Consider the following 22,268-nt stretch of genomic DNA (forward strand, 5'->3'; position numbering starts at 1 on the left):
AAACCCATGGACTATGGAATTCTCCAGGCCAGAATACTGGAGTGGGGAGCCTTTCCCTTCTCCAGGGGATCTTCCCAACCCAGGAATCGAACCCAGGTCTCCCGCATTGCAGGTATACTCTTTACCAGCTGAGCCACAGGGAAGCCCCATGTATGTATGTGTGTGTCTATATTTATGTGTGTGTGTATATGTCTGTGTGTGTCTATATTTGTGTGTATGTCTGTGTGTGTCTATATTTGTGTGTATCTGTGTCTGTGTGTTTCTCCCAGCTCTCTGCTTTCTCAATCTGCCTTGCTCTCACCTGTCAAGTCTGCTGAAATGTTCTCCACTCAGATGTCTTACTCTGTCCACTGTCTATAGAAGCCCCAGTGCTGCACTGACCCCGCCCTGGTTTTCTCACATCCCATAGCCTCCTTCAGAGCACTTTTCAGGATTAGACTCTCCTCTGGCCCCAGGAGAAGGCAATGGCACCCCACTCCAGTACTCTTGCCTGGAGAATCCCATGGACAGAGGAGCCTGGTAGGCTGCAGGCCATGGGGTCACTAAGAGTCAGACATGACTGAGCGACTTCACTTTCACTTTTCACTTTCATGCATTGGAGAAGGAAATGGCAACCCACTCCAGTGTTCTTGCCTGAAGAATCCCAGGGACAGGGGAGCCTGGTGGGCTGCCATCTATGGGGTCGCACAGAGTCGGACACAACTGAAGCGACTTAGCAGCAGCAGCAACAGCTGCCTCCCCAAAGGCAGACATCCCATCACAGGTAGGAATCCCAGGAATTATCTCACCATCAGACCCCAGGCCCTGAGCAGCACGCCTGGTACTGCAGACACATGCCTGCCTCTGAAAGGACAGGAGGCAGGCAGAGAGGGAAGAGAGAACAGCCATGCCCATCTCTCATTCCTTCTGTTCCTGTCCTGAGGGGAAGGGAGGTCAGAAAAGCAGAGAAAATGCTGAAGGAATGGGAGTCAGGGTCACTGAGCAGCTGCCATGTGGCTGGTACACCCGTCAGGAGCCCCAAGGCCTGAGCAGCAGGCGTCATCCCCCCTCCCCCAAGTTCAGGGGTGAATTCCTGCTCAAGGCTGTTAAGCTGTTGTAAGTGGTCAAGTCAGGATTCAGCCTCCTGGCTTTGCCCAAGCTGACCACTCAGAGGGACCTGAGTTCTCTGGGAGGAAAAGAGCACCCGGGTGTGAGCACGAGTCTGAACAGGTGCACAGGTTCCTGGAAGGATCCTCCAGTTTCACCTTCCTTCCAGTGAGCTCCGAGCCTGGATGCTGTGTCCTCAAAGGCTGCAGAGAATGAGGGCTGGTCTTGCCAGGGTTCCTGACCCCACTCCTGTCCAGGGTCCACCTCATCTTCCCTGATCACCCCAGGAGCTCCTTGCGTGGAACCTGTCTCCCAGACCATGAGCACGGAAGGGTCTTTGTAACGACCATGGTAATTAAAATGGAGACGCGTTGCCACAGTATTTCTGCCTATTCTTTAATGAAAGAAACTCTAGTCTCTGTCTGTTTCTTGTTACCACAGTTATAATTACTTCTATGGCTTTGTGGAGAGTTTTCTGGAAGCATAGAGGCAAAAACTCTGTTTTCACGAAAGCTCTTCCTTTTAAATGAGGCTGTTGTTTCTTGTGGCCAGAATGCCACCCTAATGCCACCCTAATTGTCCTTTCTGGATTGAATGGCTCCCTATTAATTGCTGCACTTGTGTCTCTGCAGAAGGTACTTTCTTGGGCTGCCGACAAAGTGGCTGGTGTGCTGTCATTGGGCTCAGCTGGCTTTTAGCTCCATCCTGACCAATGTCCATGGAGCAGGGACTAAAAGAGCAATTTACATGCCTCACCTTGTAAAGGTCTCATGGTCATCTGATGAGACAGATACCATTGTTGCCCCCATTGCACAGATGCAAAAACCAAGGCCTAGAGACTGAACAACCAACCCAAAGACAGACAAGTAGTCAGTACAACTAAGAAGTATCTGAGAAAGGACTTGAGTGCGTCTGGTGTGTGGGTAAACCAGCTTGCTGGGGGAACAAAACAGGGAGGGGTGGGTTTTTGCACTTGCTAGCTTCCATATTCGGAGAAGGCGATGGCACCCCACTCCAGTACTCTTGCCTGGAAAATCCCATGGACGGAGGAGCCTGGTAGGCTGCAGTTCATGGGGTCACGAAGTCAGACACAACTGAGCGACTTCACTTTCACTTTTCACTTTCACTTTTCACTTTCATGCATTGGAGAAGGAAATGGCAACCCACTCCAGTGTTCTTGCCTGGAGAATCCCAGGGACGGGGGAGCCTGGTGGGCTGCCATCCAAGGGGTCGCACAGAGTCAGACACGATTGAAGCAACTTAGCAACAGCAGCAGCAGCAGCAGCAGCAGCTTCCATATTGTAAATAATCCCATCATTTGTAGTTATGGATGGTTTAATAGCTCACTTGCTGAATTCCTGAATACTTAACAACCTGCTCTTGCCGGGCAGGGTGTGTGAGCTTCACTCACCCGCATTACTGGGCCTGGGACACGGGCCCCTGGGTCCAGCTAAGGCTGGGGCCATGGGTTGGGGGATCTTTAGAACAGATGGGAACAACATCCACTTAGATATCTCTACATTCAGGGTGTAGGGAGAGAGGGCGGTGCCTCTCTGGATATCATCAGCAATACTATGCAGCTTATGAAATTTTCCAAAGTTCCTGAAAGGAAGTGAAGTCTAATTTTAAATCTAAAAGAGTCTGTAGGAGAGTCTCAAGAGTCAAGCCCCTCACAAGAAAGCTCTGCATCTTTCCAAAGGTAGGAAACACCTGACCTAAATCACCTTCTTAGCAGGACCCTTCTGTTTTCTCTATCATCTCTGGTTTGAACTGGGGCTTCACCACAGCATCTGTTTGCTTGACTCCATGAGGTCAGGGCAAGGTCTGTTTTGGAGGGCCTGGCTCATCAGGAGGCCCCTTCTCAGACCAGCCCCATGTTCCCCAACATCTCTTCCCAGAGGTTATTTAGATCCTAGTAATGCAATGCAGAACGGCCTCAGACCCCAACAGCATAGAGTGGCCCTATGCTCTAGTTCCCATGGAGAAACTGTAAACACAAACTGGAATTTCTTTTCCATCTCAAACACAGATTCCAATGTTTTAGTATTTTTTTTTTCTTTCTAGGTTGGTATAGAATGGGAACCTTCCAGACAACATTATCCTGTCCAGAGGAGGGGGTCTCATTGGCTCAGTCTAATCTAGACACAGCAGGTCAGGCCCAGGCCCCGAGTCTTGGCTCAAGGAAAAGCATCACTTTGGGGAGACAATGTTGCAGAAAATCTGGAAGGACCCACATGTCCTCCTGGGGGATAAGGCAGGTCAGAGATCATTCCTAAAAGCAATAGTCTCGGTCCCGGTTCTAGGGATGTTTGCACATCTCTGTGAATTCACTAAATACCATTTAGGTGTTCACTTCAATAGGTGAATTTCTTGGTATGTAAATGATATCTCAATAAATATGCCTTAAAAGGTACATGGCTGGGAAGGCCACTTCCCTCTTCTATAATGGTTGTATGCTACTTAAACTTGGGTTAAATGTTTTTTAAAAAATCAGAGCAAAACATATTCTTATAAGAAGGGATAGAATTAGCTTAGAACTTGAAACCTCAGACTTGGAGCCTTCAGGTCCAGGTGGATCCAGGTGTTATTAGGGCTCTCTTCCTCCCCACTGTGGCTCTCAGCTTTATCTACCCTGGCCTCATCCTGTGGCCGGGGAGCCAGGGAAGTGGACCACTGCCTAAGACAGTGCTTCTCGCTGGACAGCCATGCAGCTCCATTAGCGTGCCCTCCTCAGAGCTCACCACTGTGGCCAGCGTGAAATGCACTGATGGCTAGTCAGAAGGCCTCCCCGTCCCACAGCCAGGCCAAGACAGAGTGCCGTGGGCAATGAAGCCCAGCAGGGCTGTGTGGGTGGGCAGGGGTCGTTTCCCTAGACGAAAGCAAGGAGGGTGCAATTGCCATAAGACAGACAGACAGACTGAAAGCAGCAGTGAAAAAGCAGAGCTACCTGAGGTCATCTACACCATAGACCCCTGACCACATTGTCTGGTAGTCCCAGAAAGATGGTCTGTATATGCATCAGGTTTGGGCTGAACTCATAGCCCAGACCTGCCTCTAGTCTGGGTCAGCTAAACTGAGGTTGACCCACAGACACACCAGTGAGAAATGAAGGTTGGCTGCTGTGAACCGTCTGGGGCCCCTTCCTCTGTCTTCAGAGCCAGCAGCAGTGGGTGGAGTCCTTCTCACGGCTTATTACCCTGACCTCTCACAGATGCCGCCTTCTACTTTTCAATATTTGGCAATCTGTTTCCTCTAGAGATGCTGGGGATAAGGATGGGGTAGTTTGTTACACAGCAGCAGTGTGGCAATAACTGACCAATACACTCCCTTATTTTGTAGCACCAGGAATCAGTGTTTTCTCCCAACCAGGGAGCCCCACCCACAACAATGAAAAATGGGGTGAAATCCTTCACACAGCAGAACTAAGAAGACCTCCATTCATTGAAGCCATGTCTCAACTTTTAAGAACAGGCCTTGAACAGGCCGTGACAAAGACAGAGTTTATGCTTCTAAGTCACCTTTCCTGTTTCTACTACAGGCCTCTGAGCCCACCTGAACAGCAGAGCAGAACTGTTGTCCTTGGAATGACCTGGGTCCATAGCCACCTCTTACCTGTGGGGACCACACAGTGGTCTATCTCCCTCCACCATTCAGATCTTCACCTTCTCCAAGGTCAGCATTTATAGTGAATGGGATGCAGAAATCCCCAAGTCATGTCCCCCACCCCCCACATCTGTTTGGTAATTTATTTATAAGATTTCAGCTGTGCCCGGTGTCATATGTCCTTGGGGCCCTAGTGACTTCATCATGCGTGATTAAAACAGGACAAAGGAATCAAAGAGAAAGGTCAGGAGTCTTCGGGGGTGGGTGTAAGTTATCCTACATCCTTGGATGTCCTGTACGGACACTTCTGGATGGTGTTTCTTTTGTGTGTGTGTGTGAGTTATTCTTTCCATTTCGAGAGAGTTTTAGAGCTAAGAAAAGCTGCAAAGATAATTCAAAGTGTACTCATATACTCTTCACTTAGCTTTCCCTTAGGTTAATATCTTACACAGTTTTAATCAAAATTAAGAAAGCATTCTCACTGTTTTCCTACTAACTAGAGTCTGGATATTCTAACTCATGAACTTCATAGTTTTTCCCTTAACCCTCTTCCATTCCAGGATTCCACGTTGCGTTTGGCAATCATGTCTCCTTAGTCTCTTCCAGTTTGGCGCCACTTCTCTGTCTTTCCTCATCTTGAGTGACCTGGCACTTTCTCTGTCTCTCCTCATATTTTCTGACCTTGACACTTTGGAAGATATTGCTCAGTTATTTTGTAGAAAATACTGTATTTGGGGCTTGCTGATGTTTGCTCACGGTGAGACTGAGGTTGTGTGTTGTTGGGAGAAACACCCAGAAGCAGCATCCTCCCCCCGTGTGTCCTGTTGGGGTGCATGGTGTCCACGTGTCATCCCAGTGAGGCTGCCCTTGACCTGAGCCTGACACACCTGAGCCAGGTTCTCTCTGAAAACCTGCTACTTTTCCTTTTGATTGAATATTTGGGAGGGTGGCAATGCATACATCCTGTTTCTGCCAAGATTTTGAATAGCACAAGCAGTGCATGAAGATAAGTGGATAACTCTTCTGCTCCAGTCTGTAAATTCAACTGACTGTGGTTTAAGCCAAGGAAACTGAAGTCTGTCCCGTGTCACTCCACCTCTTTCCATCTCCTCCTAGCCCTCCTGTCCGACATCTCCTGGTTTACACGTCCAGCCTCCACCCCACCATTCTCCCTGCCAACCCTTTCCTTTCATCTCCCAAGAGCATTCTCGGGCGCCTGCGCCTTGGGTCAGCACCAGCCATATCCTGAGCAGGCTCATGTCAGGAAGCCATCAGTGCAGAAGCTGAATTCCAGCTTCAGGAAAACAGCTCCCGGAACAGAGTGATGTCCAGGTTTGGCATTTCAGGTCTCTAAGTCTGTCTTGTGCCCTACTCAGCACACAGGGTCCTCAGACCCTTGGCCTGGCAGCAACCCTTCCCTACCCTCCACCCAAGACATCCTTAGGTCGCTGCAGCTGCTCAGCACCACCTCGCCCGGTGAGGAGGAGGGTGAGTTTGCAGGGAGGCCATCAGAAGTTAGAAGAGAGCACCCTGGATTCTTCCCAAAGCCCCCAAACAGAGCCCTGGGCACCCCTGGTTTCCTGGTAAATGTCACACGCCTAGCGCTGGCTTCCTTGGCTGATCTGCTGTGACAAGCACAGTTGGCTGCTTGAGTTTCTCTCCTTCCTTTTTCAGCTGAAGTTAAGTTAAGGTCTCCAAACGGAGACATTGATCCAGGATTTCATTTTCCTCCTCTGCTGTTTCGGCTTTATGAGGACCCAAGTGGTTACTGCGGAAACTTTCGATGGGCCCAGCAGTCTGGCAAATTAAATCTTGCAGCCTTGGCAAATCCTGCCCTTGCGTCTCCACACAGTCCCCAGTCTTTTCTGTGGATTCATCTTTCTCTTCTGGGACGGGTATTCGTTTACCCCCATGGGTGCAGGTTAAATAATAAAAAGGCTGAAGACAAAACCAGCTCATATTATAGGCAACCTACTGCTGCTATTGCCTTTTCATTACAGTCCAGAGGAAACGGACCACTAAAGAAAAAAAAAAGCGTTCTGGAGGAAGGGGAAAAATAAAGGTGAAGAAGGAGAAGGCAGTTTGCAGGTGGGCAGCACTGACCTGCCATGAGATCACTCAGGGAGGCAAGAACATAGCAGACTTTCTGCCGTGGATGGGCGGCAGGCCTGGGTAAAGCACAGATCCCCATGACCCCGAGGACTGACGGGGCAGGCGGCCAGCCAACTGGCAGAGTTGATTTCCTGCAGGGGGACACATCCTTTTTCATTCACGTCGGCCTCACCGTTCTCAGTAGGGAGATAGAGCAGCAGCCTAAAAATAGCTGCTTGCACTGGCCTCATGGCCCCAGTCAAAGCTAGAGGCGTCTCTCCCGTGACACATTCCCGCCACCTTTGGCCCCGGGTGGAGCGGGGCTGGCCTCTTGCCAGGCTTGATGTGAGGAGGTTAAGCCGAGGGTCCAGCTGGAGCAGCTGGGTCAAAGACAGTCACAAATCTGGATTTCCAGGTCATGTGGGGTCAGGCCAGCCGTGTTTTTGTTTGTATTATTTAAATATATATATATATATATATTATTTTTTTTCATGTAAAAATATGGATTTCTGGTGAATTTAGAGAAACTAGGCCCCAGCTGCATGGAGCATCAAGGAGCTGAGCCAGCAGGTGAGTGGCTTCGTCTGGTGGGCCACCCTGCTCACGCCACCTGCCCTCCACTGTTGCCTGTCATCCTAAGGTGTGTCTGCTCTGTCCCCTGCAGATGCAGCTGAGGAAGCTGGTGACAGCTTGGTGGTGGCGTGACTCTCAGGGTGGACAGCCCAGCCCCCAACTCCAATGGCTGCCACCCGGGGGGCCCTGGTGGGGGAACACAGGGGAGGGCCGCTTCATCCAGGGCTAAGGGCGGTGACTTCATTGAGCGGTCAGGGACCTGCCAGTCCTCCCCCTGCTCAGAATGTGGGTGCCTGTCTGTGGGCAGTGGGTCCCTGCCCTTTGCATCCACAAGGCACTCCCACCTCCCTAGCAAGACGCTCACACACATTATTGTGTTATTGTAACTCACTGGATGGCCTGTCCTCCCCGCCACCCACCAGTCCCAAGAGACCAAGGCCAGCCTGTCCATACCCTTCCCAGGCTGAGCCCAGGGCCTGGTGCACATCAGACACTCAGGACCATTCATTTAATGAAGGAGCCAGAGACAGGCCGCACCTCCACCAGCCCCCAGCCCTGGGCATTTGATGGCAGCTTCTTGATAAAATCTGAACAAAATTTCAATGGCACCTAAGCCCTGCTGGCCGGTTTGTACTTTAGCAAGGGATGTCAGGGTCACACAGAAAAGTCACAGGTGCACCTGGGCCCCGGAGATGGCTGTGAGTGCTGGGCAAGCGGGTCCGTGTCCTGAGCAGTCATCCTGAACTTGGTGGGTGCAGTCAGAGCCTGTTTTATTGGATATCTTTTCATTCCTGCTCTACCAGTCAGAGCCAAGCCATCCCATCATGTTTCAGTCTCAAAAGTAAGAGAAGAAACACCAACATTCCCTTTCTTCAAAATTAGGACTTGGCCTTATTCAAGGAGAAGGCCATGATTATGGAAAAACCATTCATAAGTTTAAAAAAAATTAACAAAAGAAGCAATTGTCTGAGATTTGCAGTCCTTCCCACCCCACTAAGAGGAGGAATGGGGGGACATCTTTTCTGAAATAACCATTTCAAATGGGATTCAACCATTTTTACTTATAAGCAGGATGCAAAGTGACTTCAAGCCAGAAATACTTGGAAAATATGTTTGTGTTTGACCAAGTGATGATGAGTTTATAGATGAGGAGGGGCTGGGGAGTCTGTTGGAAGGTGACTGATGCTAAGTCTGTAGGGAAAAACAGAAAACTATAAACTGAAGGGAATCCTACACTCAGATGCATCTTTCTTTGTGCTTGAGATCCCCACAAGTGCCTCTCAGATGTCACTTCTTAGCCATCCAGATTGAAATGTGTAAAACAGCAAAATGTCAGCCACGACAGGGAAACAGCAAAGACTCAGGAGAAACAGGGCCTCAGTGACATCATAAAAGCACCTAGATCCAGCCATGCCTGAAGCATGTATGTCTAGTCACCAAGCTAAGATACTGAATTGGCTTTCTGTCCCTAAAAGTGCCAAGAGACAACAGGTATTAGTACCTTGAAGCGGAGTGTGGCAAGTGACAGTGTATAAAAGAGACTGAGGTGAGGCGGAGAGGGAGACAGTGATGTCTAAGAGCTGGGCCCTGGGTTATGCAGCCATGAAGAACTGAACACCCTGGGAAGCGGATACCAACTCCACGGGAGCTCATTGGCCATAGCCTTGGAAAACCCTGAACAGAGGACACAGAGAGGCCCTGCTCAGACCCCGACACTTTGAAGCTGTATTGTAATAAGTGTGCTTTGTTTCAGAGCTGTGTGCATGGTACTTTGTTAGATGAGAATAGGAAACTAATACAGGCTTCCCTAGTGGCTAAGCCAGTAAAAAAACTGCCTGGGATGTAGGAGACCCCCTGCAGCATGGGAGACCTGGGTTCGATCCCTGGGTTGGGAAGATCCCCTAAAGGAGGGAATGGCAACCCACTCCAGTGTTCGTGTCTGGAGAATTCCATGGGCAGAGGAGCCTGGTAGGCTATAGTCCTTGGGGTCTCTAAGAGCTGGACAGACTTAGCGACTAAACCACCACCACCACAGGAAACTAATACGGAGCGGGAAGGATCTGACGGGGGCAGAATGGCGGAACCCTCCCTGGCCCTAACGTAATCAGTCTTATTGTGCAGTTCAGACCTGACGCCGTGGGCTGGGAGGTGCTCGGAGAACCGCTGGCCCCAGGGTAAACCTCTCCAGGGAAACCGTCTGGACCACCTTCCACATCCGCCAATTTCATTCCTGCTCTGAGCACCAGCGGGTCCTTCACACACGAGCTGCTCAGCCTGTGTCCGGTGGAATTTATGAAACCTTCCCCATCCGAACCCCTTGTCCCCAACCTTGGCTCATGCCTGTTTCCCCCCTTGGCTCCCGGGGAACCTCGGCTCGGCTCTACCAGGAAGCCTCAACTCTCTCTAAAACAGTCATTAACTAGAGTGGATGCAACGTTCTAACACCCGTACTCAATTATGTTAAATTATACATCCCCACAAAATCTCTCCCTCACTGCATTATTTAAGGAGAAAGAGCTAAATAAAGAAGACCTCTATTTTTCATTCTTAATTCTCAGATAATTATAAATATACTGACTTTTTCCCCCTTTAATCATGGACTTTTATGGAGATGGTTGATTTTCTTTTTGGAGACTTGATTTTGATGGAAGCCCACAACTTGTAATAAAGCTCAGGCCTAGCACACTTCTCTGTGCGCTCACAAGAGTATCTCACCTGGGCATTTCTATAGCAACTATCACAGCCGAGGAAGAAGGGTTTGCTGCAAGAAACCCGTTTTAATTCTTGACCTAGCATGTCATCATGTGACCCCAACAAGTCTGAATAAGGGTGGCATCCGGGTAGGAAACCCCCTCATCATTTCACTCAGGAATTTGCAAGGGCTCGTGAATGAAATTGTAGCAAATTGAATTCAGTTTTCCCATTTACTTGCATTGTGCTTTCCCAAATGAGTGTCCAGAGGGGTTGAATGAGTGATTTTCCCCATCTCTGCTTCCCATCCTAATTGTGATAAACCAACAAGGCTGATGTTCACTATTCAAAATTCCTAATCAATTAATGTTTGCATGAAGTGCAGACCCCTTTAGTAATGCAAACTATCAGACAATATAGGGAAATAGCGTGACGTGCCTGAGAGTGCAGACTCAGGCACCCAGCACCATCATGGACAAGCTCTGTGACCTCAGACAAGTGACTCAATCTCTCTGTGCCTCAATTTTCCCATCTTCAATATGGGATCAGAGCAGTGCTTATGTTTTGTGCTTTACTAATATGTAAAGCACTCACAGTGGCGCTCAGCCTGTGATGAGTGTTACATTTAGTATCGTTATTGTCATTTGTTTTTATGAGATGGATTTCTTTGAACACCACAGATTTACTGATGATCTCATCCACTCATTCTTTCATTGATTCATTCATGCTGCAAGCATTACTTCTGTGCTCCCAGGTCAGTGAGCTCTTGTGACTTAGAGATTCATTTTCCAATCACTCTTCTCATCAGTGGGGAAGAGCTCAGACTCACTCCTCCAGCTTGAGCTGACACGTCTGCCGACACTGAGCTTCTCCAACCTGTTCCTACCAGTGACCAGAGACTACAGTTGTCAATCCCAGGCTCTGGATGCATCTGTAGAGAAAAAGTCACACAAATGAGGCCAGCGGGGAGAAAATAAGCTGGATGCACTGGTGTAGGCGTCTTCCCACCCACCAGCTTTCTTGGTACTTTGGAATCCTGGTAATTCCTGGGTTTTGTGAATCAAATGAGCAACAGATCAGGATTGCATGTTTCCTTCTGAGACCTTATTTCTGAGCATAGGTAAGTTTTCAGTGACCACTAGCCGGCACGTAGAGGGCATCCTGCATCTTCATCTCATCGGTTGTGCTAAATCTGCTTTAGCGGGGCAGAGATGAAGACAGACCGCTGCTAGGGTCATGCAGGTTAGCAGGGATGCATGGTTAAGATGACATTAAAGCCAGAAAAGATGTAACCAGCCATCCACCCAGGCAGCATCATTAATTTCTATCACACCACACTGCCTTCAGCCAGACACTGCTTCTTCTTCTTGTGGCAACAATTCTTCCATTTGAGAGGAAGGGATTATCTACGCCACAGCCACTCCATGCAGATAATCAAATTACGTGTTTTCTTTCTTCTTCAAATATAATCGGGGCAGTATCTGTCTATCCAAGATGAGACAAACGTGCCTGGCACCAGCCTCGAAGCAGAGGTGACCTCAGCAGTTCAGCAAGTACTTGAAGATGTCCATTAATTACCCCATCCATCCTGACCTGGCGTCCCCACACTCCAGAGAAATCACATTCAAAGGACACAGACTGAATGAGAGGAAGGCAAAAGTTTTTAAGAAGTCACTTTTAGACATATTGATAATATCTCTTTGTTGGGAAAAAACTTAATTAAAAAACAAAGAAAAAAAATCTATCATAGCATTTAGACCCCACTCCTAAATTTGTGATAACTGATGCAAGACGGTGGTTCTCAATCAGGTCAATTTACCCAGCTGGGGGATATCTGAATGTTTGGAGAGTCTGGCTGTTGCTGTTGAGTGGGTGGAGGCCAGGGATCCCTCACAACAGAGAATTGTTTCCCTGTCTGCAGTACTGAAGTCTAGAAACCCTGTTACCACAATATGCTACAATACCATAAGCTTATTTTTATGCAACATGAAAACATCACCTGCTAGACTATCTCATGATACATATGTTGAAGGTACATGTATGCTCAGTCAGGTCTGACTCTTTGCAACCCCTTGGACCATAGCATGCCAGGCTCCCCGTCCATGGGATTCTCAGGCAAGAATACTGGAGTGGGTTGCCATTTGCTCCTCCAGGGAATCTTCCTGACCCAGGGATGGAACCCATGTCCCCTGCTTGACAGGCAGATTCTTTACCACTGAGCCACCTGGGAAACCCTGGAAGTTGAAGAGAAACATTTAACAAAGTGACAGTCTGCTGGTGAGGACTTGAGTTATCACCCATCTCACTAAAAACCACTAAACATTTTTCTCTAAGCGATAAAGCTGCCCAAAATCCTCATTTTGTGCCATAAAAGTAATTATCATTATTGTAAATATAGACATAAGTATTTATTGAGCAGTTGTTACTGTCCACAAAATGGGGGTGTCTGCATCGCCATGGGGACTAATGCCAGAAGGCATGTGAAGGGCTCGGTGCGGGAGGGGTCCAGACAACGGGTGGTGCCGGCCAACAGCAAGTGCCCGATAAACACCAGGTGGCTCTGGGCGCTTGCGGTGTGACCAAGACTGCTCATCAGGGCTCCAGGACTTGGAAGGTCATCCAGCCGGATGGTTGCAAAGCGGAAGCTTGAGCCATGATTCTTCCCACCTCAACTCTGATCCACAGACAGATGGATCAGCAGTCAGCATGGACCCTGGGGGATCCAGAGTGAAGGTGGAGCAGGCCTGGTGGCAGTGTCTGTTACGTCAGCCTGTTTGGGGTGATACTGGTTTCCCAGCCATGTGGTTGCTCCTCCATGGGGGCACAGACCATGCTTACTCACCCAGAGGTAAGGGGCACAGACCATGCTTACTCACCCAGAGGTAAGTTCCTCTCTGGCTCGAAGGCCCCAGAGGCCTTCTGGGGAAAGGCAGACCTTCTGCTCTTTTGAGAGACTCAGTCCTGCTTCACTTCCTGGATCTTCCTTGGAAAGTCGGCATGACTTTGTGCCCTCTTGGTCCAGACTCCTGCAGGGAAGAGGGGTCAGGGTACAGACGTGGAACCAGGGTCACCCCATGACCAACTTCAGGGTCCCTGTTCCCCGTCTGTGAGGCTGTGCTTCATCTATCCCAAGCCTCCACTACCTGCCCCTTTGAGCAATCAAATCCCATGGCTAGAAGCCCTTGCTTCTCCCCAGTCTCCTGAAGGGGCTGAGAGACTGGGGAGGAGATGACTCAGGGAGAGAGGTGATGTCACACCATTTCCTGGTCTGGACAGCACCTGCTGAGGTCAGAGTGGTTCTCCCCACTGCAGGCAGGAGAGCTGAGCTGCAGAGAGGTTAAGTAGGTGTCAAGGGTCCTTGAACTCCTTAGTGAGAAACCAGAATTTGATCTAGACTATTTGACAACAGAGCCCAAACCCTGAGTTGCTGGTCAGTGCTGGTCAAGGATGCTGGATTCGGGCAAACCCTCAGCTACTTCCTAGACCATGTGGGATTGACAGGGCAGCCTGTGCTCTTTGCAGATGACAACAGTCTGTGAGGGTCACATGGAACATCTCAGGGACAGGGCTCAGCCCAGGGCTGGGCACATAGCAAGCATGGAGGGAGAGTGGCCCTGTGACCACGACAGCTGGTCCAGGCATCCAGTGACATCGGCCATCCAGAACCTCGACGTGCAAAGGACAACAACCCCAGTCCAGCTGTGAAAGCAGCTCTCCCAGGAAATGGGCAGAACCGAGCCATTTTTCGGTATAGGCGAGATGCTCCTCTATAAATGTCACCCCACTTCCAGGAGATTGTACAAACATGCCCCAGATTGCCTGCCCTAATGCGTTTATGCAGTCTTCCCCGGAATGGTGTTAAACAACACAACCTCCATTTCATACCTGAAGTGCGATTCTTCAGCCTTTTAGCTCGACCACGGTTGTGAAAACTGGGGCATGTTATCTGGCTACCCATAGAAAGAGCCCAAACATCCTTTTCCACACGTGGTGAATTCCTGTGTAATGTAATAACAGGGTGACCTAAAGCAGCCTCATTTCTTTAATCTTTCTAATTAACTAGCATATAGAGTTTTACCTAAATACGCCAGAAAAAAATGCAGTAATGACAGATACGGTAGGCAATTAACAACACCGAGGTCTCAGAAAGCTGATTGGAAAGCTGTAAGCGCTTTTGCTATTTCTCCTTTCTTAAAATAGACTCTGGCCACATAGAGGGAAGGAGAACGTATAAACCAAAGTCAAGGCTGCCTGGCTCTGTGCATTCTTGTTAGTCTCTCACTATGAGATTCATGATCTTCACTCCCACCGATGAGATGAAGACTTTAGGTAAAGGACAAAGTGTGTGCGTGCTAAGTCGCTTCAGTTGAGTCCAAGTCTTTGTGACCCTATAGACTATAGCCTACCAGTCTCCTCCGTCCATGGGATTCTCCAGGCAAGAATATTGGAGTGGGTTGCCATGCCCTCCTCCAGGGGATCTTCCCAACCCAGTCTTTTATGTCTCCTGCATTGGCAGGCAGGTTCTTTACCACTAGCACCTCCTGGGAAGCCCTAATGATATGTGTGATGGATAGATGAACCCTCTGGTTCCCAGCACAAAGGCCATCACATGGTTGAAGTGTCCTGGGTCAGAGAGTCAAATGAATGAAGTTCTGACCTCATCATCCACTTGGGTATAGGGGACTTGAACAGGGCACTCAATCTGTCTCAACCTTGGTTCCCCATCTGTGAAGTGGGGACAATGGAATGGACCCTTCAGTGCCCTGGAGAGAATTACTCCAGTGAATGGCTCCAGTACGTCACCATACATGCCTTCTAAGCACAGCTGGCTTCCCATCTTTGTTAAAGGTAATGTCCCTTCTCTGTCCCGGGGTAGAAAGGGGAGGGAGAAGATGAAGAAATCCTAATACATATTTTTAAAGATTAACTTTATTTATTTTCGGCTGTGCTGGGTCTTCCTTACTGCACGTGGGCTTTCTGTAGTTGCTGGGAGTGGGGGCTACTCTAGTTGTGGCTCACAGGCTCTAGAGCACAGACTCAATGGTTGTGGCTTAATTGCTCTGCGAGCTGTGGGATCTTCCCAGACCAGGGATCAAACCCACGTCTCCAGCACCAGCAGGTGAATTCTTTACCACTGAGCCACCAGGAAGCCCAAATCCTAATATTTTAACTCAGAGGCTGGGCTCCTGGCTTCCTGATTTCTGTTTCTGGGTGAGGCTTTAAGGAAGAATTTTCCCTTTCAGAGGTAAATGCCCATTCTCATTTTCACTTGGTCCACTTTTTTCCCTCTTTACTATTGAAAATATTAATTCTAGCTTTTACTTCGCAAGAAGAAAGGCTATTGCTGTTACAATGATTTAAATGGTAACTCCATTCTCTAACTTGTGTGCTGCTCTGGCTTTGATATGAAGGATGGAAACATTCACAGGGTTTGATTACAGCCCTGGGCAGGCTCCTGAGTGATTCTTCTTTGCTCTTATTTCTATTGCTTTGCAGTAGCAGCAGGTGAATTGGGGGAACGGATAAGGAAAAACAAATATGGGTAAATAAAGGCAGGATAAAAGCACCCAGGGGAGAATAAAGGTTATTTACACTGTGCCTTTTTTATTTTAGTAGGCCATAAGAAAAAAAAAGAAAAGCTGCACTTGAAAAAATAGATTTGGAGCCTCAAACATCTATGGCGAAATAGAAAGTATATGAAATATTAAAAACTAACATTATCCCTTGATTGTGTTTGCCATGTCCAGGGTGTACCATGCTCTCGTGACTGTGATCTTATTTTTCTTCTAAATGTTTCTGTGTGGTCAGTGTCATTAACTCTTTCATGGATGACAAATCTGAAACTTAGAGATGAAAGCATTTTCTCTCCACAGCCAGGTAGCAGTGCTGGCTGGAAACCAGACATTTTCACTCAAAGCCAGTGTCTTTTTAAAGACCCACGGCTGCTCTGCAAATGCCAGACCAATCATTCACACTGCAAGATTTTAAGACATGCCTTAGGTCAGGGTCCTGTCTTAGAGGGACACATAAGATCAAAAAGGTGTGTACCTTCCCCTGGAGGAAGGAGAACATAGCTTCTCTGGGATTACATAAATATGGCATCTCTGAAAACTTAGTCAGATCAGCTTTTCCTTATTCTTGGTTCCTCAGCCTTGACACTCTTCATAACTGGCTGATTTGGGGCTGGATGACTCTGCTGTGCACTGTGGAATTCTGGCAGCATCTCTGGTCTTTGCACATGAGATAACAGTAGTGTCCCCCTGTTGTGACGATTGAGAATGTCTCCAGACCTCATCACCTGCCCCCTTGGTGGCAAAACGGTTCCAGTTGGGAAACCCTCCCCTTATCTCTAGTGAAGATACAACTTGCGATTACATGTTACTCCTTTTACTATTTAATTGTTTTTTAATGAAACATTGAGAACTTCCTTGCAATCTCTTGAGTCTTCACTCCAAATCTGAAGGAAAAGGAAAACACAAAACTTACAAAATTGGCATGCCAAAAGCAAATAACCATGATGCCATATGGGTTTATGTCTGGGTGCAGAATTTTTACAAACATATTTCTGATTCAAATGTTCAAAAATATCTGCCTAATGATATGTAATCTCAGAGTAAACACTTCATTTTTCTTCTAAATGAGCATTCAGTTTATAGAAATGGAAAACTAATGTATTTTTCTCCTGCCAGAAACAATCTCCATGGTGTTGGGAGACCTTTGCTGATTACTTCTGAGCTACCTGATGTTTACATTATTCAAACCAGAAGTACCAAAATGATGGGCAGAAGGATTATCTTGGATTTGATTCCTCGTCTGGATTTAAAATCCAGTTTCACATCTAATCATAAAATGAAAGAGAGGCATCTTGATAAAATGGAGGACTGATTGTAGATATCTTGTGCCATGAACCAAATTTTTGCTGAAAGAAACAAAAGGAAACCTACAGCAGCACTGAAAAGGGAAACTTAGGGCCAAACTGATGAAGACTTTCTGCTGTATACAGTGCAAGGGACCATAAAGAGAGGTGGACCATAAAGAAGACTGAGCACTAAAGAATCGATGCTTTTGGACTGTGGTGTTGGAGAAGACTCTTGAGAGTCCCTTGGACTGCAAGGAGATCCAACCAGTCTATCCTAAAGAAATCAACTCTGACTATTTTTGTGGAAGGACTGATGCTGAAGCTCAAGCTCAAGCTCCAAAACTTTGGCCACCTGATGCGAAGAGTCAACTCATTGGAAAAGACCCTGATGCTGGGAAAGGTTGAAGGCAAAAGGTGAAGGGGGCTGCCGAGGTTGAGATGGTTAGATAGCATCATCGACTCAAGGGGCATGAGTTTGAGCAAACTCTGGGAAAGAGTACAGGACAGAGGAGCCTGGCATGCTGCAGTCTATGGGGTTGTAAAGAGTCGGACATGACTAAGTGACTGGACAACAACAGTGCACAGGGAACCATGTAAGTGAAACTGAGAGCTGGACCACAGCCCAGTGTCTAGAGACACAGAGCCTGGGTAGTGAAAAGAGGTGTGTGCGCCTGATGAAATTACAGGAGATCCAGCACTTTACTGATGCCTGAGCTGAAGCACAGCGTTGCCTCAGAAACACTGGCCGTTCCACAGGGAGGTTCTGTGGGGTCTGCAGATGTTCAGGACAGGCTGTCTGGATGGTTGGAGGTCAGCCTCCAAATTGAAGGAGAGGAGAGCTGGGTCCTCACATGGCTCCAGAGCAGTCTCCAAGGAGCCTGAATCAGTGCTCATGGACCAGGAGTGAAGCCCCAACACACAGAAACCAGGACGTGAAAAGCTGCCTCTGAAAGAACATCATCTGTAAAACCAGAGAGGCAGTGGCACCTTAGACAGTTTTCTTGTTCAGCAGCCTCTCTAGCTTCTGGATATTTTAGCAAGAGATCAGGAAGCAGAACCCAGTAGAATCCAGGATGAGAGTGAAAAAATGAGAAATTCAACTCTCAACACTGTTAGGGGGAAAATGTCCGAGATGGGGAGAGACCATCCCTTGCTGTACAGCGTCCTGATACATAAAATGAGTACCCTGTGTCTGAGTTTTAAACACCGTTCTCAACTCTGTTATGGAAATTCCAACTCACGCAATAGTTGACTGGCTGATAGATTGATTTGCCTATTCTGAAAAGTCAAGAAAGGTGACTAAAAACAGAGAAATAAGGAAGATCTGTAAGTTGAGGCTATTTAAGAATAATATTTATGACAAAATAATAGTCATTTAACCTTACATGTCAGGCTTTGGGCTAAATATTTTATCTCTTTTAAAAAAAATAATTTTGTTTATTCATTTGTTTTTGGCTGGGCTGTGTCTTTGTTGCTGTGCAGGCTTTTCTCTAAGTCGCAGAGAGCAGGGACTACTCTCTAGATGTGGTGTGCGGGCTTCTCATCGCTGTGGCTTCTCTTGTCGCAGACAGAGCACAGGCTCCAGGGCACACAGGCTTCAGTAGTTGTGGTGCCTGGGCTCAGTTGCTCCACAGGATGTGGGATCTTCCCAAATCAGGGGTCGAACCCATGCCTTCTGCATTGGCAGGCGGATTCTTGACCACTGAGCTACCAGAGAAGCCCTATCTCTTTTAGTAGAATCCTACCTCATGCTAGCTGTGAAAACTCAACTCTCTGGGGTGCACTAAGTTGATTTTTTTGCTATCTGTGAGGACTTGCTTTGTGTCTTAGAATATACACAGGGTGCTTGGAAAGAAAGTATTTAATTGTTGGGTTCATGGGTCTAGTTTCCACTAATTGACACCCGTCTGTATCCTTTTCATTTATTGTCTTTTCTATCACTTATGGAAACCTGCATTGCTTTTCTCATCAACATTGCTGATTTGTCATCCTCTCAGTTTTCTGTCTATATTATTTTTTAATTCATTTTGAAGTTATGCTGTCTGGGGCTACAAGTTCAGGATCGTGTGTGTATGGTGTTTCTGGTGAATCACATTTCTCAAGATGTTATAACCTTTCATCCCTAATAACCTCTTTTACCCCAAAGCCCATTGTGTCAGATTTATGCTACCTTAGTCTTTTTCTTTTGAATAGTCTTTGTATGGTGTATGTTTTTAAATCCTTTTACTTTGAATTTTGGGGGTCCTTACATTTTAAATTTATCTTTGTAAAGATAAATTGGTTGGATTTTTTAATGCAGTCTGAAAATTGCTTACTTGACTAAACAATATAATCTATATTTAATTATTGTGGTTTTTGAAATATTTGGGTAAGTTTATATGATCATAATGTCTTGATGACTTTCCTCCTTCCTATGGTGTTTGATGGACTAATCTTCATTTTCCTTTTGATTTTTAACCTTTCATCAGATTTGCCTTCTATTTCTATTCTTTTATTAGTAACCCTTAAAGATTTAACATTAGATATTTAACCTTCAAAGTCTACAATTACTTAATGTGTATATTACCCTTTCAAAGAGCATATAGACCTCAGAACTCTTTAACTCTGATCATTCCTTCCTAAACCTCCAATGTTCTTATTATTGGCATTTAATTTCCACCTTCTTCATAAGCCACCCAAATTAGACAATTTCCCAGAATGCACTACAGGGATTTATAGAGATGAAAAAAGAAGAGGCAGACGTTATGAGACCAGTAGGGTAAATTGAGTAGGTTCAAAAATACATCCAGTAGGATTTTCAGCTAGGGCAATAAAGAGATTGCAGGAGAGGCAATAATCAGAGCATGTGCTTCAGAAATTTCCAGAGTCAAAGAACAAGAATCTACACACTGACAGGCTCATAAATAATATAAATGTCAATTAATCGTATTGTTCGGAGACAGCAGGATGCCAAAGAAACTAAGGAAATCTCAAAAGCAATCATAGCGAAAATATTTTAAAAGAAATAACAATTAGGTACTACATGTTTTTCATCAAGCACACGATAAGCTAGAAGACAAAGAAAGCTTCCAATTGTGAAATCATAAGTTTCTATCAATGTGTACCCAGATACACCTTTGTTTGAAGATGAGGGTGGATAAAGAACTTTTCAGACATAAAGAAACTACCAGTTTTACATTTGCAGATCCTCACTGAAGGAATGATGGAAGGATTAAATCCTTCAGCATAATCTCTGTATCACTATGGTTACAAATTACCCCTGACATCTCAACACCTTAAAAAAATGTTTCTTTTTCTTGCCCTGATTGCACTGGCTGGTATAAAACCAATGATATTCATTTTTCTGCTGACATGCCATCTACTGTGGATAGAGCTGCTCTCACAGTTCATGGAAAGGAAAGTCAAACAAACAATTTCCAGATAAATACCCTCCACCTCTTTACACTTGCACGAGAAGACAGTGTGTTCATAGGTTTAGTGATGCATTTTTTAATAATATAAAATATTGAGAGCGATTTTTAAAAAATAATAAGGAAATGTATACAAATTCTGGTCTGCAATGGAATACTGCAGAGCAGACATCAGCAAGCTCCCTATGGCCACAAAGTCTTCCATACATACCTTCTATCCTTGAACAGAAAGTTTGCCAACCTTTGCTTTAGAGACTGAAGCGATTTGGTATAAATATTGATCCATCTAAAAAACATCAAAAGCATAAGGTGGTGTGGGAGAAAAAGCAAACTTCAAATGGTTATAAACAATCTGATACACTTTATTTTAGTTACAAATAAAACATACAAACTACATGTGATGGATACATACATACATGCTGCTGTGTCGCTTCAGTTGTGTCCGACTCTGTGTGACCCCATAGACGGCAGCCCACCAGGTTCTGCCGTCCCTGGGATTCTCCAGGCAAGAACACTGGAGTGGGTTGCCATTTCCTTCTCCAATGCATGACAATGAAAAGTGATTGTCATGTCACTTTGAAAAGTGAAAGTGATGTCGCTCAGTCATGTCCGACTCTTCGGGACCCCATGGACTGCAGCCCACCAGGCTCCTCCGTCCATGGGATTTCCCAGGCAAGAGTACTGGAGTGGGGTGCCATTGCCTTCTCCAACATACATATATAAAAAATAGAAAAAGAAGCATAGGGAGGAAACTGTCTTTAAACATCAGGACCCTGGTTACTCCTAGAGAGAGAAGGAAAATAAATGACAGGGGGAGAGTGGGCTTGTTAGTAACATCTTATCAACATTTCTTGTCCTTCCAAATCTGAATGTGCAGGGAGGTTAAAACTCTAGGTCTTAGTGCATTGGAGCTACTCCACAATAGAGAATTTTAAAATTACACACACAAAAAACCAGTAATGAAAGAGGAAATGCCCCAGAGGGAAAGCAGGCAATAAAATCATATGGGTGTGGGAGAAAAGTATATCCTGATTAATGCTGCTGCTGCTGCTAAGTTACTTCAGTCGTGTCCGACTCAGTGCAACCCCATAGACGGCAGCCCACGAGGCCCCGCCTCCCTGGGATTCTCCAGGCGAGAACACTGGAGTGGGTTGCCATTTCCTTCTCCAATGCATGAAAGTGAAAAGTGAAAGTGAAGTCGCTCAGTCGTGTCCGCCTCTTAGTGACCCCATGGACTGCAGCCTACCAGGCTCCTCTGTCCATGGGATTTCCCAGGCAAGAGTACTGGAGTGGGGTGCCATTGCATTCTCCGATCCTGATTAATAATCAATGACAAATTAATTTTTAAGAGGAGTATCATTTGCCTGGGTGAAGGCACCCTTGAAGTTAATACCTCTAAGTGTCAAGGACATGGGAACACAGCAACCACAACACTCTGTGTGCCCATTGTGTGACATAATGTTCATCTTCGGGACCCTCACTGCCCCACCCGACCCTACCACACATCCAGACTGTAAATTCTTCATGGGCAAGAGCCACGTCTCTTTCTGTCTTTGAATATCTAGCACTTGTCACTGTATCTATGCAGATTGGCTATTTTTCATACCTGTTTTGAAATAAAGACAAGATTCTGTGTTCTCTGTGTTGGGCTTAAAATATTGATTTTGAAAAATGTCAGCTGTGCAGAAAAAAAATACCAACCATCTGGTGCTTTTCATCCCCAAAGTTTAGAACTCTGGTGAACTCTCAAAGCAGGCAGGCTTGAGTAGAAGAATAGAAATAAGATCTTCACTCCCAACATGGGAGCAAGTGTTAGGAGACATTTGAATGGCAAACGGGTCAATCAGGGTATAATTGCCTCTGATAGACACTCCAGAAATCAGAAACATTCTTTACCTAGAGCTGAGTGCCACTTGAAAAGATGACAGCCTTTCCTGCCTTTGAAAACATCAAAG

This window comes from Bos grunniens, chromosome 13, assembly GCF_055505025.1.
Source record: "Bos grunniens cultivar Pamir isolate PY7600 chromosome 13, Bosgru_T2T1.0, whole genome shotgun sequence".
NCBI lineage: Eukaryota > Metazoa > Chordata > Mammalia > Artiodactyla > Bovidae > Bos > Bos grunniens.